This window comes from Gopherus flavomarginatus, chromosome 4, assembly GCF_025201925.1.
Source record: "Gopherus flavomarginatus isolate rGopFla2 chromosome 4, rGopFla2.mat.asm, whole genome shotgun sequence".
NCBI classification, from domain to species: domain Eukaryota; kingdom Metazoa; phylum Chordata; order Testudines; family Testudinidae; genus Gopherus; species Gopherus flavomarginatus.
In genome coordinates this window covers 182,191,891-182,207,623 of record NC_066620.1, presented here as the reverse complement: position 1 = coordinate 182,207,623, position 15,733 = coordinate 182,191,891, and the positions used below count along the sequence as shown (strand labels likewise).

The window sequence follows — 15,733 nt, the reverse complement described above, 5'->3', positions numbered from 1 at the left end:
CCTACAAGGCAGGTGATGACACCGAGGCCTTCTTGGAAAATTTTGAAAGAGCCTGTCTTGGGTACAGCATTCCCGAAGACCAGTACATGGTAGAATTGAGGTCACAGCTCAGTGGACCTTTAGCAGAGGTGGCAGCTGAAATGCCTAAGCAGCAAATGAATGACTATAAACTTTTTCAAACCAAGGCCAGATACAGAATGGGGATAACCCCAGATCATGCCCGTCGGCGTTTCAGAACCCAAAAGTGGAAACCAGAGGTGTCATTTCCCAAACACGCCTACTACATTGCAAAAAACTATGAGGCCTGGATAACAGGAAACAACATTCAAACCTTGGAAGAACTGAACCTCCTCATACAAATGGAGCAGTTCTTGGATGGTGTTCCTGAAGACATCACACGGTACATACAAGATGGAAATCCCAAAGATATCGCTGAGGCGGGGGAGATTGGAGCCAAATGGATGGAACTGGCAGAAAGCAAGAAAGCTACTGTCAAGGGGAACGATTACCCCAGGGGGCACACAGACCATAAACCCTACAACCGAGGACAGCCAAAGACCCCACATACCACCCAAGTAAAGCCACAGATACCCTACCCTTCAACCTCACCAGTCTCCAGTAACTCACCTCGGCCCACTGACCCATCAGATGGAAGATGCTTTAAGTGTAATGAACTGGGACATATCAAGGCTAACTGTCCCAAGAACACCATGCGAGTGCAATTCATTACACCACCATCACACCAAAGATCCCCAGGCCCGGATGCCTCTCAAATACCCTTGGAGCGAAGGGAAAATTTGAGAGTGGGCGGAAAGAAGGTTACTGCGTGGAGAGACACGGGGGCACAAGTGTCAGCTATCCACCAATCCTTCGTTGACCCCAAATTCATCAACCCAAAGGCCAAAGTTACAATTTACCCCTTCATGTCACAAGCTGTAGACTTGCCTACAGCTCAACTGCCTGTCCAGTACAAAGGCTGGTCAGGAATGTGGACTTTTGCAGTCTATGACAATTATCCTATCCCCATGCTACTGGGGGAAGACTTGGCCAACCAGGTGAGGCGGGCCAAGAGAGTGGGAATGGTTACACGTAGCCAAACCAGGCAAGCTTCCAGACCCATTCCTGATCCTGAGCCGTCCACAGAGGCCCCGTCTGTGTTACCAGAGACCCAGACAGAGGTAGTGGACCCGGATTCCATGCCTACCACTGAAACAGCCACAGCATCTCCAGTCCCAGGCCCGGAACTGGAACAGCAACCAGCACCAGCAAGTGCAACCACATCTTCAAACTCAACGCCAGAGGGCGCCAGCGAGCCAAAACTGGCAGAAGCAACAGACAGCCATACCCAAAAGGCTCAGCCAGAGCCTGAAATACCCTCAGGTGCACCAGCGGAGAGCGGTTCACCAGCAACGGAAACAACCCCATCACCTACATCGCTTCCAGAGGGACCAAGCCCAAGTCCACAGTCTGAGGAAGAACTGGTGACCCCAGCCTCAAGGGGACAGTTCCAGGCTGAGCAGGAAGCGGATGACAGCCTTCAGAAAGCTTGGGCGGCGGCACGGAGCACCCCACCGCCTCTCAGCTCTTCTAATCAATCCCGGTTTGTTATAGACCAAGGACTTTTATACAAGGAAATTCTTTCTGGTGGACACCGGGAAGAATGGCAGCCGCAAAAACAGTTGGTGGTTCCAACTAAGTACCGGGGGAAGCTCTTAAGCTTAGCCCATGATCATCCCAGTGGCCATGCTGGGGTGAACAGAACCAAGGACCGGTTGGGGAAGTCCTTCCACTGGGAGGGGATGGGCAAAGATGTTGCCAAGTATGTCCGGTCTTGTGAGGTATGCCAAAGAGTGGGAAAGCCCCAAGACCAGGTCAAGGCCCCTCTCCAGCCACTCCCCATAATTGAGGTCCCATTTCAGCGAGTAGCTGTGGATATTCTGGGCCCTTTCCCAAAAAAGACGCCCAGAGGAAAGCAGTACGTACTGACTTTAGTGGACTTTGCTACCCGATGGCCAGAAGCAGTCGCTCTAGGCAACACCAGGGCTAACACTGTGTGCCTGGCCCTAACAGACATCTTTGCCAGGGTAGGTTGGCCCTCTGACATCCTTACAGATTCAGGGTCTAATTTCCTGGCAGGGACCATGGAAAAACTGTGGGAAACTCATGGGGTGAATCACTTGGTTGCCACCCCGTACCACCATCAAACCAATGGCCTGGTGGAAAGGTTCAATGGAACTTTGGGGGCCATGATACGAAAATTCATCAACGAATTCTCCAATAATTGGGACCTAGTGTTGCAGCAGTTGCTGTTTGCCTACCAATTCTGTGCTAGGTGTGCGTGCACCATATGCACAGTTGCAAGGTTTTTTTTTCCCTTAGCGGAATCCATAGGGCTGGCCCTAGTGCCCCTGGAGCTCTGCACCTACGCACCGGTATAAGGGGTACCTCCAGTTCCTCACCCTTTCAGTTCCTTCTTACCACCCATGACGGTTGCTGAAATGACTTCTTGCTCTTGCAAGGCTTGCTTTCTCTACTGGTTTAGTCTTAACGTTTTTTTGTATATCGTTATACTTATAGTTATTTTAGTTTTACAATATGGCTAATTGTCCCTTCCGAATGGGACATGTCCCTGGGACTCCGGGCTTAAAGCCGTGTTCCACCTGTGGCAAACCTATGTGAGTGACCCGACCCGATTTCAGCCTGTCTGAAATGCCTTGGGGAAGCTCATGTCAAAGACAATTATTAAGTTTTCAAGGGATTCAAAAAGACACACACGTTCACCCGAAGGCTCTGCTAATGGAAGCATCCCTTAGACTGGCTTCGGAGCTGTCCTGCTCCAAATCAACTCCGAGTACTTTGTCCTCAGTATGAAGTGTGCCAGCGGCACTGTGCTCTTCTTAGCACCGTTCGCCACCCTCAGTGCTGAAGAACAAGCATAATAAACACCACACAGAGAGACTACACTCGCTGGTGCCAAAGAGGGACGCAAAGGGAGAGGTGATGAGACCTGTGCTGGGTCCGTTGTCATCCCCAGAGCTGCAGTCAGCTCCAGCAACCCTGCTGAGGGCACCGAGCCCAATTTGTGACCTCCGCCTCCTGGGAAGGGTCGTGGTCCCTTGTGTCTCTAGGCACCCTCGACTCTGGAGGCTTTCCAGACTGTGAAGTACTTGCTGTCCCTCCTGGTACTGCCCACTCCCCAAGCGCCTGCTGCCGCCAAGCTCACAGGGGTAGAGGGGCGCATAGAGCTCCTTGGAACTGGTGGGAGTAGCACCTTCTAGGGGTTGCATGGCCCTGCTGCAACAGTCCCCAGCCCAGCACAGTCACCAGCTCCCCAGCACTGCCTGGAGGCAGAACCAGGTACAGCTCTGCCTTGGTCTCTGGACGAAGAGTTATCATTGGAGTCTGAAGTTGAGTTGGTAGTGCCACAGAAGAGGTGCCGATTACTGGAATATGCATCAGACTTCGGCACTGCACCAGAGCACTGGCCAAAGCAGTGGCACTGTTGGAACCCCGTGGAGGTTCCCCCCCAGTGCCAGGGCCCTTGTCCCAGCGGTTGTACTTGGTGGTATCTGAGAGGCGTACTGGGGCACTATCTCATCTAGAATGGGAAGCTGATTACAGCACTGAGGTCGCAGAGGTGGGACAAGCTGAGGAGGAGATATCAGCCCCTACTGTAGCACCAGCCATCTTATTGTCGTCCCTGGATGAGGTGGTAGCAGGCCCTTCCAGCCTCAGCCACTGGATGATTTTAGGGCTCATTGAGAGCTCCTGAAGTGGGTCACCATGAACCTTGGGCTGGAAGTGGAGGAACTGAAAGAGTCCACCCACAGCCTAATTGACATCTTGGCTCTTGTGGCCCTCTCTAAAGTGGGGGCAAGTTAAAACCCTCTGGCAAACCCATCTAAAAGGGTGGAAAAGGAGTACTATCCCTGCAATGGGATTTGAGTACTTATACTCCCATTCCCCTCCTGGGTCCCTGGTGGTGTTGGCAGCAATCAAAAGTGACAGGCGGGGGCAGCCCATGCCACACTGAAAAATAAAGAGACCAAGAGACTGGATTTCTTTGGGAGGCAACCTGCAGCTTCGCATATCAAACCAACAGGCCCTGCTGGGGAACAATGACTTTAATTTCTGGGACTCTGTGATCGGTTGGGTCACAGAAACCCCTTGGGACTGCCACCAGATGCTGAGCCTACCTCTGAGCCTGTTTTCCCTGGCAGCTTGGGACTTGAGTACCCTGTCTTGTTGAGCTAGACACACTAGTCTGCTTCAAACACAGACCCAGGTCTGAACCACGTCCCCCACAAGCTGCAGGCTTAACTGAAAATAGCTTAAGAAGTGCTTCTGTCTCTAGCATCCAGACACTCAGTTCCCATTGGGATCCAAACCCCAAATAAATCCATTTTACTGTGTATAAAGGGTAAACTCATAAATTGTTCGCCTTCTGTAACACTGATAGAAAGAGATGCACAGCTGTTTGTTCCCCCGGGAATTAATTACTTGCTCTGGATCAATTAATAATCAAAAAGTGATTTTATTAAATATAAAAAGTAGGATTTAAGTGGTTCCAAGTAATAACAGACAGAATAAAGTAAATTACCAAGCAAAATAAAACACAAACACGCAAGTCTAAGCCTAATATAGTAAGAAACTAAATGCAGGTCAATCACCCTCAGAGATGTTCCAATAAGCTTCTTTGACAGACGAGACTTCTTCCTAGTCTGGGTCCAGCAATCACTCACATCCCTATAGTTACTGTCCTTTGTTCCAGTTTTTCAGGCATTTTTTGGGGGTGGAGAGGCTATCTTTTAAGCCAGCTGAAGACAAAATGGAGGGGTTTCCAGGGCCTTATATAATCTTTCTCTTGTGCATGGAAACCCCTTTGTTCTTCTATGTAAAATCCCCTCAACAAGATGGAGTTTGCAGTCACCTGGGCAAGTTGCAGGCCTATGAATGATTCAGCTTTTTACAGGCCAATGCCATTGTTTACAAGTTAGTTTGAAAGTTCCCAGGAAAGCTTAGATGTGGATTGGCGTCTCCCAAAGTCCATTTTTAGTTAAGTACTCCCAATTACTTGGATAGCACCTTGACACTATGTTGACCAAATCTGTCTTATGTGCCCTACAGCAAGCACTTTAAATACAAGCATAGAGCCAATGCTCATATCTTAAAATATGAAAATGATACATGCATACAAATGGGATGAATATATTGAGTAGATCATAGCCTTTGCAGAGATATGTTACATGGCATATCTAGCATAAAACATATTCCAGTTATGTTATATTTACACTTAGAAGCATATTTCTATAAAGTATTATGAGGTGCACCGTCACAGACTGAGTGACCAATTTCAAAAACTCTTTTCCACAGGAATCTAAGCAGGAGTTTGCTGCCATCCTGGAGGGAAGGCAAGACTGGTCAGAGCCTTTCTCCAGGCAGCCTTGGATGCAGCCGACTTGGCAGCCAGAACAGTGGCAACTGTGGTCACAATGAGGGATGTTCATGGCTCCAGTCATTGGGCCTTTCCCACAAGGTGCAGCAGTTGGTCCAGGACCTTCCTTTCAAGGGCAATGCGCTGTACTCTGAACAGAGGGCTGCCAAGCTGCATGGCCTGAAAGATTCAAGGGCAAGGCTACCTTCTCTGGGCCGGTACTTGCCTATGTCTTCCAGGAAATATTTCTGGACGCAACTGCCTCCCTCGTTCTCAGGGTCTCCCAGGCACAAACTCTATAGAAAGAAGGGGAAAGGCTATAAACACTGGCAGACCTTGCTTTCTGCTTCAGCCTCTCAGCCAGGCTTGGGTAGATCCCTGGTGTGTCTATTGATGGCGCACCCAAGGATTGCATACCTAGATCCATCCCCCCTTTTATTTTTGGATTGTTTGTTTCCCTTCCAGACTACGTGGTCCCACATAACATTGGACCTTTGAGTGCTCAGTACTGTGTCAACTGGGTATACTCTGAAGTTTCTGTGCATCCCTCCCTTTCACCTCACAAACCTGTCCCTCTTCAGGGACCCTTTTCATAAGCAACTTCTTGCCCTGGAGATGTAAGTCCCCCTGCCTGTGGGAGCCATGGAAGAAGTTCCTCAAGATTTGAGAGGGAAGGGGTTTTGCTTTCGATATTTCATAATCCCAAAGGCCAAAGGGGGCCTCAGGCCCATCCTGGACTTGTGTCGCCTCAACAAATATCTCAAGAAGTTGAAGTTCCGCATGGTCTCTTTGGCCTCCATCATTCCCTCCCTGGGTCCAGGAGACTGGTACACCACCCTTGACTTAAATGATGCATATTTCCACATTTCCATCTTCTGTGGGCACTGATTTGTGGTGGGCCAACTTCACTACCAGTTCACCTCACTGCCCTTCAGACTATCGGCAGCCCCAAGGGTTTTTACGAAGCGTATGGTGGTGATAGCAGCTTACCTGAGATGTTGGGGCATCCAAATCTACCCATGCCTTGACAATTAGCTACTCAAGGGCTGTTCACAGGCTCAGGTGCAGGACTGCATTGACGTAGTAAGGGCCACCTGTCGAGAGCTGGGCCTGCTAATAAACGAGCAGAAATCAACACTAGTTTTGGTACAGAGAATAGAATTTATAGGGGCCATGTTCAGCTCCACTCTGGCCAGAGCCTACGTGCTGAAAGCCTGGTTCCAAACTATGTCGGAGCTAATCGCCTGAGTCAGGACCACCCGCTCATGACCGCTTGGGTATGCGTCAAGTCACTAGTCCACATGGCAGTGTTTACTTGCATGGCGCAGTATGCACGGCTGCATTTCAGACCCTTGCAGCTGTGGCTGGCTTTAATTTACGTCCTGGGCAGGCACCACCTGGACTTGACTCTCACGATCCCGTCAACTGTTTTGGCATCGTTGACTTGGTGGATAGATCCTGAGTTGGTATTGAATGGGCTTTCCTTCAGTGCCCCAAAGCTGTCAGTGACTGTAGTCTCGGACACTTCAGATTTGAGCTAGGGAGTCGGCAGTCTCAGAACACAGGGTCTCTAGTCCCAAGAAGAACTCTCCCTGCACTTAAATGTCAGGGAACTCAGGGCGAAACTCTTGGCCTGCCAGGTGTTCCTTCCCTATCTGTCAGACAAGGTAATGCAGGTCTTGACGGACAACACAGCTTCAATGTTCTACGTTAATAAGCAAGGGGGAGCTTGTTCCTGTGTCAAGCGACTCTCGGACTGTGGGACTTCTATGTAAAGCACGCCATTCACTTGGAGGCATTACATCTTCTGGGAGACCAGAATGCATTGGCAGATCACCAAAGCAGGTCTTTTTCCTCTCACCATGAATGGTCCCTTCACCCAGAGGTAGTCAGTGCTATCTTGCAGAAGTGGGGGACTCCCCATGTGGACCTGTTTGCCACCAGACAGAACAGGAAATGCCAACAGTTCTGCTTCATGGGCGGGCTCAGCAAAAGCTCCCTGTTTGATATTTTCCTGCACTCATGATGGAGGGGCTGTTGTGTATGCTTTTCCGGTGATACCCTTGATTCACAACGTCCTCCTAAAGATTAAGAAGGACAAGGTGAAGATTATTTTGATAGCCCTGGCGTGGACATGCAAGCATTGGTTTGGCACATTCCTGGCCTCTCAGTAACAGCCCCACTTATATCTCCCACTGCGCACAGACTTGATCTCGCAGAACCAAGGCCACTTGCTCCACCCAAACCTCGCCTCCCCGTACCTGATAGTGTGGCTACTGCATGATTGAACCCAGAGGAGCGAGCCCGCTTGGAGCAGGTCCAGAAAATCTTGCTAGGTAGCAGAAAACCCTTCGCAAGGGTGGCCTACTTGGCTAAGCGAAGACTTTCACTTGGGCCTCCAAATGGAATCTTTCCCGCTCTCGATCATCCCTGCAATCCATCTACAAAGGATAGAAGAACAGGTCATGGAATGGACATGAGCGACACATCTTGAACAACAGTTATGGATGGTTAGTAACTGTTTTTTTCTTAACTGGATTTCTTTCTGTCTCTGGCTACTTTGCGGGGGGCCCGGGAGAGAATGGAGTGGCGGGAGGAAGGAAGATGGTATGAGAGAAATTTAAAAATTAAAGCTGTTTAGTTCAGAAAGTCACCTATGGTTCAAACACCAGTGAATGTAGTTTTTTTTTTCGTATTATATAAAAAGAGAACTCTAATTCAGTATGCTTATTATCCACATTGGTGTGCTGGACTACAGCGGCGTCTAATGGATCTATTCTGATTTAACATGTCAGTCATCTAAATATGAAATAGTTTCTCAGTATATCCATTGAAATTATATGCTGTGTCCTTTTTTAAAGCTGCTGTTTATCAAGGAAGATCATTTTTTTTTCAGGAAGTCTCCAAATACAAATTTACTTAATAATACCCAGTGACTCAACTTGTTGCAGTTTTCAATATATACTCTACTTAAAAAGCCCCCAAAACAGACAGACAAAACCCATTTCTACGCAGTGATTGTAAATGGCTCTCTTTCAACCATTACTGTCCAGTCTGTAAACTTGTGGACCTGTTGGTATTTGCTTACATATTAGGGAAGAATAATTCCCTCAACTGCAGGAATTAATGGGTGAAACTCTTTGGCCTTTGTCTTTTGGCATTGAGGTCAAACTAGGTCAGTGACTTTTTCAACCTTTTTTCATTTGCGGACCCTAAAAAATTTAAAATGGAGATGCAGACCCTTTGGAAATCTTAGATGTAGTCTGCGCTCCCTGGTTGAAAATCACTGGATTGCAACAGTTCCTTTTGGCTTTAAACTCTATGAATCTATAATAGGTCCCATGTCACTTTTCATAAAGAGGAAGTCTTTCCCAGTGGCCTGATCAAATACATACATCTGGAATCAATTCTGTGTTTCTTCGTTAACATTTTTCATTTGCTTCCAGCTCCTAGATGTTAGTGTAGCATTGTAGAGGCATGTACAGAGACTACTGCATTCCAGCTTATGTTTGGTTAAGTGGGTTGATTACTAACGTAGTTCTCAACCAGGGGTATGTGTACTTCTGGGGTACACAGAGGTCTTCTGGGGGTAAATCAGCTCATCTAGATATTTACCTAATTTTATAACAGGCTACATAAAAGCACTAGTGAAGCCAGTACAAACTAAAATTTCATACAGACAGTTACTTGTTAATACTGCTCTATATACTGTACACTGAAATATAAGTACAATATTTATATTCCAGTTGATTTATTTTGTAGTTATATGGTTAAAAATGAGAAAGTAAGCACATTTTCAGTAAGAGTGTGCTGTGACACTTTTTTGTGTTTTTATAGTTTTTATAGATTTTAAGTGTGAGGTGAAACTTGGGGTAGATAAGACAAATCAGACTACTGAAAGGGGTACAGTAGTCTGGAAAGGTTGAGAACCGCTGGATTACTGTACTGTAAAGCAGGAGCAGCAGCAGACTAGTAGCTAAGATTACACATAAGTTTCTCCATTAACTCTTATCATTACTTATAAGTTTCTGAAGTGTTCACCTTTTAGACTCAATTTTTTCTTTCAGCCTTGACCTCTTCTCAAAGGGGAATACTTTGAATTGGAACAAATATTATTCAACTGTTTTGGAGTCCAAGAGGGAGCATGTTTGGGGTGAGAAAATAGCATACTTCACATGTTTACAAGACATTCTTGTAACTTCTTTTTTGAGCAGCTGTAGTGGTGGAAAATTGAAATAGCATGGAAATAGCCCTCATTGAGAAGTGCTTTTGAGCACTCCACTGAAAATTGGTATTGATTTTACTGAATTGTGACCCACTAAAAATTGCACTCTGTGCATGCCAGTACATTTTGCACTGAGTTTTCTCATTCTGTAAAGTGTGCAGCTAAACAAGGCCACATTGTATGTTTACGCTTAAGTAAAATAGATCTTCAGAGAAAAATGTATTATACAAGGTGTACAGTGAGTGAGACAAGGGCTCAAGTCTTGTAAGATGAGCAAGGAATGTGGCAAAGGTTCTGTAGAAGTCCTAGCCTCATTTCCTTAAGTTTTGGTAAGGTAAGATTTCAGACCTCTTTAAGGTTTACTGAGGGACTCTATTCTACAGACTTCTTAAGGTGAGCAGGAGAGTAGTTTCTTTTGAGTGTACCTCATAAGGTTCATGAAGATAGGTGTTTCAATGGTAGCTAGTCAAAGAGAATGTCAGCAGGTTGTGTTAGTGTAAAAACAAACAGTAGAAGTCACTATAGCTGTATATTTACACATGGGCTACCACCAATGGGGATGAAAAGTCCTTTAATGTAGATATACTATGTGGCTGATGATTAAGGGGCCTAAATAAAAGAACTTAAAGGTCCAATGCAATAGCCTTGTATGTTTGCATTTTTTATCTAAATATCAGTAATAACTCCTGTATTCATTTAAATCTCTACTTTTTGTTTTGTTCTAAAATAAACAAAAATATTGAAAATTACATAGTTTTAGAAAGAAAAGATTTTCAGGTTTAAGTCAAATATATTAGAAATCATTATTTAACTGTGTAACATGATGAGTACTGCATGAGTATCAAGTTATAGAAAAAATGTTTGATATTGTATTTGAAAAATAGAATGTGAGAAGGTGGTAAAAAGCTATTTGCATGTCACAACTGGGGAGAGTTAAGATTGTAGCAGAGATATCCAAAGGGAATGCCATAGGCTGGCATCTTGCATAATGAAATATACCAGGGATTGGCAACCTATGGCACACGAGCCAATTTTGCCAGGCACGCGGCTGCCAGCTGGGGTCCTGGCCGCCAGCCCTGCTCAGCCCACTGCCGGCTGAGTGAACAAAACCCCAAGCCAGCAGGAGGCTGAGCGTGGCCAGCGACCAGGACCCCAGACCGGCAGCAGGCGCATCCCCCGGCTCCCACCTCACCACGCTCAGGTTCTCCGGCTCCCAGGAGTGTGAGCCGCTGGGGCACGGGGCCCTGAGTCTGCTGCGGAAGGGGTGGTGGCAGTGGCTCACACTCCCAGGAGCCGCAGAGTCGAGCACAGCAATGGAGAGCTGGGAGGTGCATGGGGACCGCCGCTGGCATGCATCCACTGCAGGAGCACCCCCCGGGGGGGACACCGGGCCACAGCCCGGGCAGGCACGCTCCCGACTCACCGTGCTCGGCTTCTGCAGCTCCCAGAAGTGTGAGCCTCCACCACCGCTGCCCCTCCCGCAGCTCCCCACCTCCCACTGCCTCAGCACTCTGCAGGGGAGGGGCTATGCACACAGCAGCCCGGCAGCATGTTTTGCCTCCATGTGGAGCCAGCGTGTGACTGGCATGGGCATGGTTAGGGGAGTCCCAGGGGGTAGTCAGGGAGCAGAGGGAGGATTGGATGGGTTGGGAGTTCTGGGGGCCCTGTCAGGGGGCAGGGAGTGGTTGGGTAGGGTGTGGGAGTCCCGGGGGTCTGTCTGGGGGTGTGAATAAGGGTTGTAGCAGTCAGGGGACGGGTAGAGAGTAGGTCCTGGGGGGGCAGTTAGAGTGGGGGAGTCTCAGGAGTGGGCAGTCAGGGGACAAGGAGCAGGGAGGCTTAGGTAGGGAGTGGAGTTCTGGGGGGCAGTTAGGGGCAGGGGACCCAGGAGGGGGCAGTCAGGGTACAAGGAGCAGGGAGGAGGGTTGGGGGTTCTGATGGCAGTCTGGGTGGGAAGTGGGAGGGAGTGATGGGGGTGGGGATAGGGCAGGGCTCGCCCCTCTTTTTTGACTGTTAAAATATGGTAACCCTAGGCAAGGAGGGAGCTGGGTGGGTGCATGGGGGCTGGCGCCCACATACATCCACTGCAGCCTGTAGGAGCTCCCGGTGGCAGGAGGGGCGGGGGGGGGGGAGTGGCTACTCCCTGCTAGTAGCACTGCCGCCTTTGCAGGGCTGCTGCCCCCCTGCATCACGCCGGCTCCTCCATGGCTGGGGCTCACTGCTGCTGCAAGCAGGACGTGCTGGCTCTCCAGTGCCTCCGGAAGGTGGCTCCTCCCTGCCAAGCTGCTGCAGTGGCCCAAGCCTGGCAAAGCCAGTGGTGGACTTGGGGCGGGGGCCACCAGAGTTGGGTGCAGAGGGCTTACGGGGGAGTTCAGGGAGCGGGGAGGGGGGAACCTGGTCTGGATAGCAGCCCCTGGGCATGGCTGGCCCCTAGGGTGTATATTTCAGGGGTCGGCAACCTTTCAGACGTGGTATGACAAGTTTTCATTTATTCACTCTAATTTAAGTTTTTGCGAGCCAGTAATACAAGTACTGTACAGTTAGTGATCCCCTTGTCGTATATCCATCGAGAAGGTTGCCATGGGAGTCTTGTTCATATGTGGATTGAGCTATTTTATACTGAGTCTCCTGTAGATCTGTAGCTGCTGATTATTTGATTTGAGGAGTTATGACCCACAATAGAACTTTACTCCATCTGTAATAATGGGTTGACACTTTACAGTCTATTCCAAGCCTTCCTGGATCTTTCACCAGAGAGAAAACTATCTGTTTTTAAATACCTTATATAAAAGGGAAATTTAACCCGGGTTTAGACTAGGAATACATAAAATGACTTCAATGTGAGGCCATGAGAATTCCATTTTGGTTTCACACCTCTGGGAACGAATTGTTAGCTGTGTATAAGTACATTAAAATGAGTGTAAGGGAAGATGAAAAGTGCTCTGAACTAAGTTCTTCTGCACCAGTGATTTCAGCGAAGCATGTAATTTCAGCATACCTTCAAAATTTAAAAATAGAACTAGTAAGGCTTGCAAGGAACTTACAGTTCTTGAGAATAGACCATAGCTTGACACTGGGCTATCAGTTTCCATGAGCATTTCCAATTCCATCTATGAATAAAGTCTTTTAAGATCAGAGGGGTAGCCGTGTTAGTCTGGATCTGTAAAAGCAGCAGAGTCTTGTGGCACCTTATAGACTAAGGGTACGTCTACACTACGGGATTATTCCAATTTTACATAAACCGGTTTTGTAAAACAGATTGTATAAAGTCGAGTGCACGCGGCCACACTGAGCACATTAATTCGGCGATGTGCATCCATGGTCTGAGGCTAGCGTCGATTTCCGGAGCGTTGCACTGTGGGTAGCTATTCTGTAGCTATCCCATAGTTCCCGCAGTCTCCCTTGCCCCTTGGAATTCTGGGTTGAGATCCCAGTGCCTGATGGGGCAAAAATCATTGTCGCGGGTGGTTCTGGGTAAATGTCATCATTCATTCCTTCCTCCAGGAAAACAACGGCAGACAATCATTTTGCGCCCTTTTTCCCTGGATTGCCCTGGCAGATGAAATAGCACGGCAATCATGGAGCCCGTTCAGCTTTTTTTTTTAACTATCACCTTATGTGTACTGGATGCCGCTGACAGAGGCGTTACTGCAGCGCTACACAGCAGCATTCGTTTGCTTTTGCATGATAGCAGAGACGGTTATCAGTCGTTCTGTACCATCTGCTGCCATTGTAAATTGGCAGTAAGATGACAGTTATCTGTCGTTCTGTACTGTCTGCTGCTATCATGGGTGCCCCTGGCTGAGGTCGGCTGGGGGCGCAAAGGCAAAACTGGGAATGACTTCCTGAGTCAATCCCTCCTTTATAGTTTCTAAAAATAGAGTCAGTCCTGCCTAGAATATGGGACAAGTGTACTAGAGAACCAGTGTATCAGAAAGCACAGCTGCTCCATGTCAGATCCCGCAGAAATGATGAGCTGCATGCCATTCACAGGGAGTGACCCTGCAACAACCTCACCCGTTGCTTCCCTCCTCTCCCAACCTTCCTGGGCTACCGTGGCAGTGTCCCCCCCATTTGTGTCATGAAGTTATAAAGAATGCAGGAATAAGAAATAGTGACGTGTTAGTGAGATAAAATGAGGGGGAGGCAGCCTCCCGCTGCTATGACAGTCCAGGCAGAACATTAAGCTGTGCGGGGGAGAGGAGCCCAGCATCCCGCTGCTATGATAGTCCAGGCAGTACAGAATCTTTTCTTTACACAGGAAAGGGAGGGTTCTGATGGAACTCAGCCCCCAGTTGCTATGATGAGGACAGTTACTAGCTGTTCTGTACCATCTACTGGGAATGACTGGGAATCGTTCCTATTTTTTCCCAGGCGCCCCCGGCCAGCCTCACCTGAGGCCAGCCAGGAGCACTCAAGGGCTGATGACAAGGACGGCTAGCAGTCCTACTGCACCATCTGCCACCGGGGAGAGGAGAGGAGCGGATACTACTCTTCACTGCTGCAGCATTGCATCTACCAGCAGCATTCAGTAGACATAGGGTGACATTGAAAGAAGTCAAGAAATGATTTCTTTTCCTTTTCTTTCACGTGGGGGGAGAGAGAGTAAATTGTCGAGCTATACCCTGAACCACGCCAGACAATGTGTTTGACCCAGGCATTGGGAGCTCAGCCAAGAATGTAAATATTTTTTGGAGACTGCTGTGGACTGTGGGATAGCTGGAGTCCTCAGTACCCGCTCCCTCCCTCCATGAGCGTCCATTTGATTCTTTGGCTTTCTGTTACGCTTGTCACGCAGCACTGTGTAGCCTGGAGATTTTTTTCAAACGCTTTGGCATTTCATCTTCTGTAACGGAGCTCTGATAGAACAGATTTGTCTCCCCATACAGCGGTCAGATCCAGTATCTTCTGTATGGTCCATGCTGGAGCTTTTTTTGGATTTGGGACTGCATCGCCACACATGCTGATCAGAGCTCCATGCTGGGCAAAGAGGAAATGAAATTCAAAAGTTCGCGCGGCTTTTCCTGTTTACCTGGCCACTTCATCCGAGTTCAGATTGCTGTCCAGAGCGGTCACAGTGGGGCACTGTGGGATACCGCCCGGAGGCCAATACCGTCAATTTGCGGCCACACTAACCCTAATCCGATATGGTAATATTGATTTTAGTGCTGCTACTCTCGTTGGAGAGGAGTACAGAAACTGATTTAAAGAGCCCTTTATATTGATATAAATGGCCTCGTAGTGTGGATGGGTACAGCGTTAAATCTGTTTAACGCTGCTAAAATCGGTTTCCAGGCCTAACAGATGTATTGGAGCATGAGCTTTCGTGGGTGAATACCCATTTCATTGGATGTATCCAGCGAAGTGGGTAGTCACCCACGAAAGCTCTTGCTCCAGTACGTCTGTTAGTCTATAAGGTACCACAGGACTCTTTGCGTCTTTGAAGATGATATGCTTGGGGATTTTGTGCATCTACTATGCAAGCTAGTTGTATAGTCCCAAGAAAACTCCCCCTCTTCGATGCATACTGTATTTCATCCCCTAGCCACTTCCAAATGAAGTGAAGCTGGTGTGCAATGTTATACCTTTTTACACATGAAAATCTGAGCCACCTTTCTGCTTTAGACCTTTTAGCATCTGTTAGGTACATACAAAAGCATTTGCCTTACAAAGTGAAGAGTTGCCATCCTTTAAATTCAGATTTTTCCATCTCCTTAGCATTGGGGAGACCATTTTTAGTAAATATTAAATTTTAGGAAATACTGTCATTACAGTGAAGTTGATGCTTTTTTCCATTATAGAGCAGAGAAGAGAGAGTAATCTCACAATAGGTCATTTTTAATCTTGATAAATAATGGATAGAAGTTTCTCATTTCAGTTTCTGTAAATTTGAACCAGAGATGGCTAAATAGCTGAACTACTTCCTCCTTTAGGTACGTCTACACAGCTGGTGGCAGTGAGCCTACTAGCTCTAATCCACAGATTTGGGTTTGCTGGACTCGGGCTCCAGAGCCCGAGATCCAGCCTGAGCACTAACTTCAAAGCACTGTCTCCACAGCCATGTTTAGAGTGCTAGC

At 47.9% G+C, this 15,733-nt stretch overlaps 1 protein-coding gene across 3 annotated transcripts in view; it reads left to right on the top strand.

Annotated features, from left to right (window-relative positions):
* EIPR1 (EARP complex and GARP complex interacting protein 1) overlaps nucleotides 1–15,733 on the top strand; it is a 181,762-nt gene that overhangs the window by 86,135 nt on the left and 79,894 nt on the right. The gene's annotated exons all lie outside the window — the stretch shown is intronic.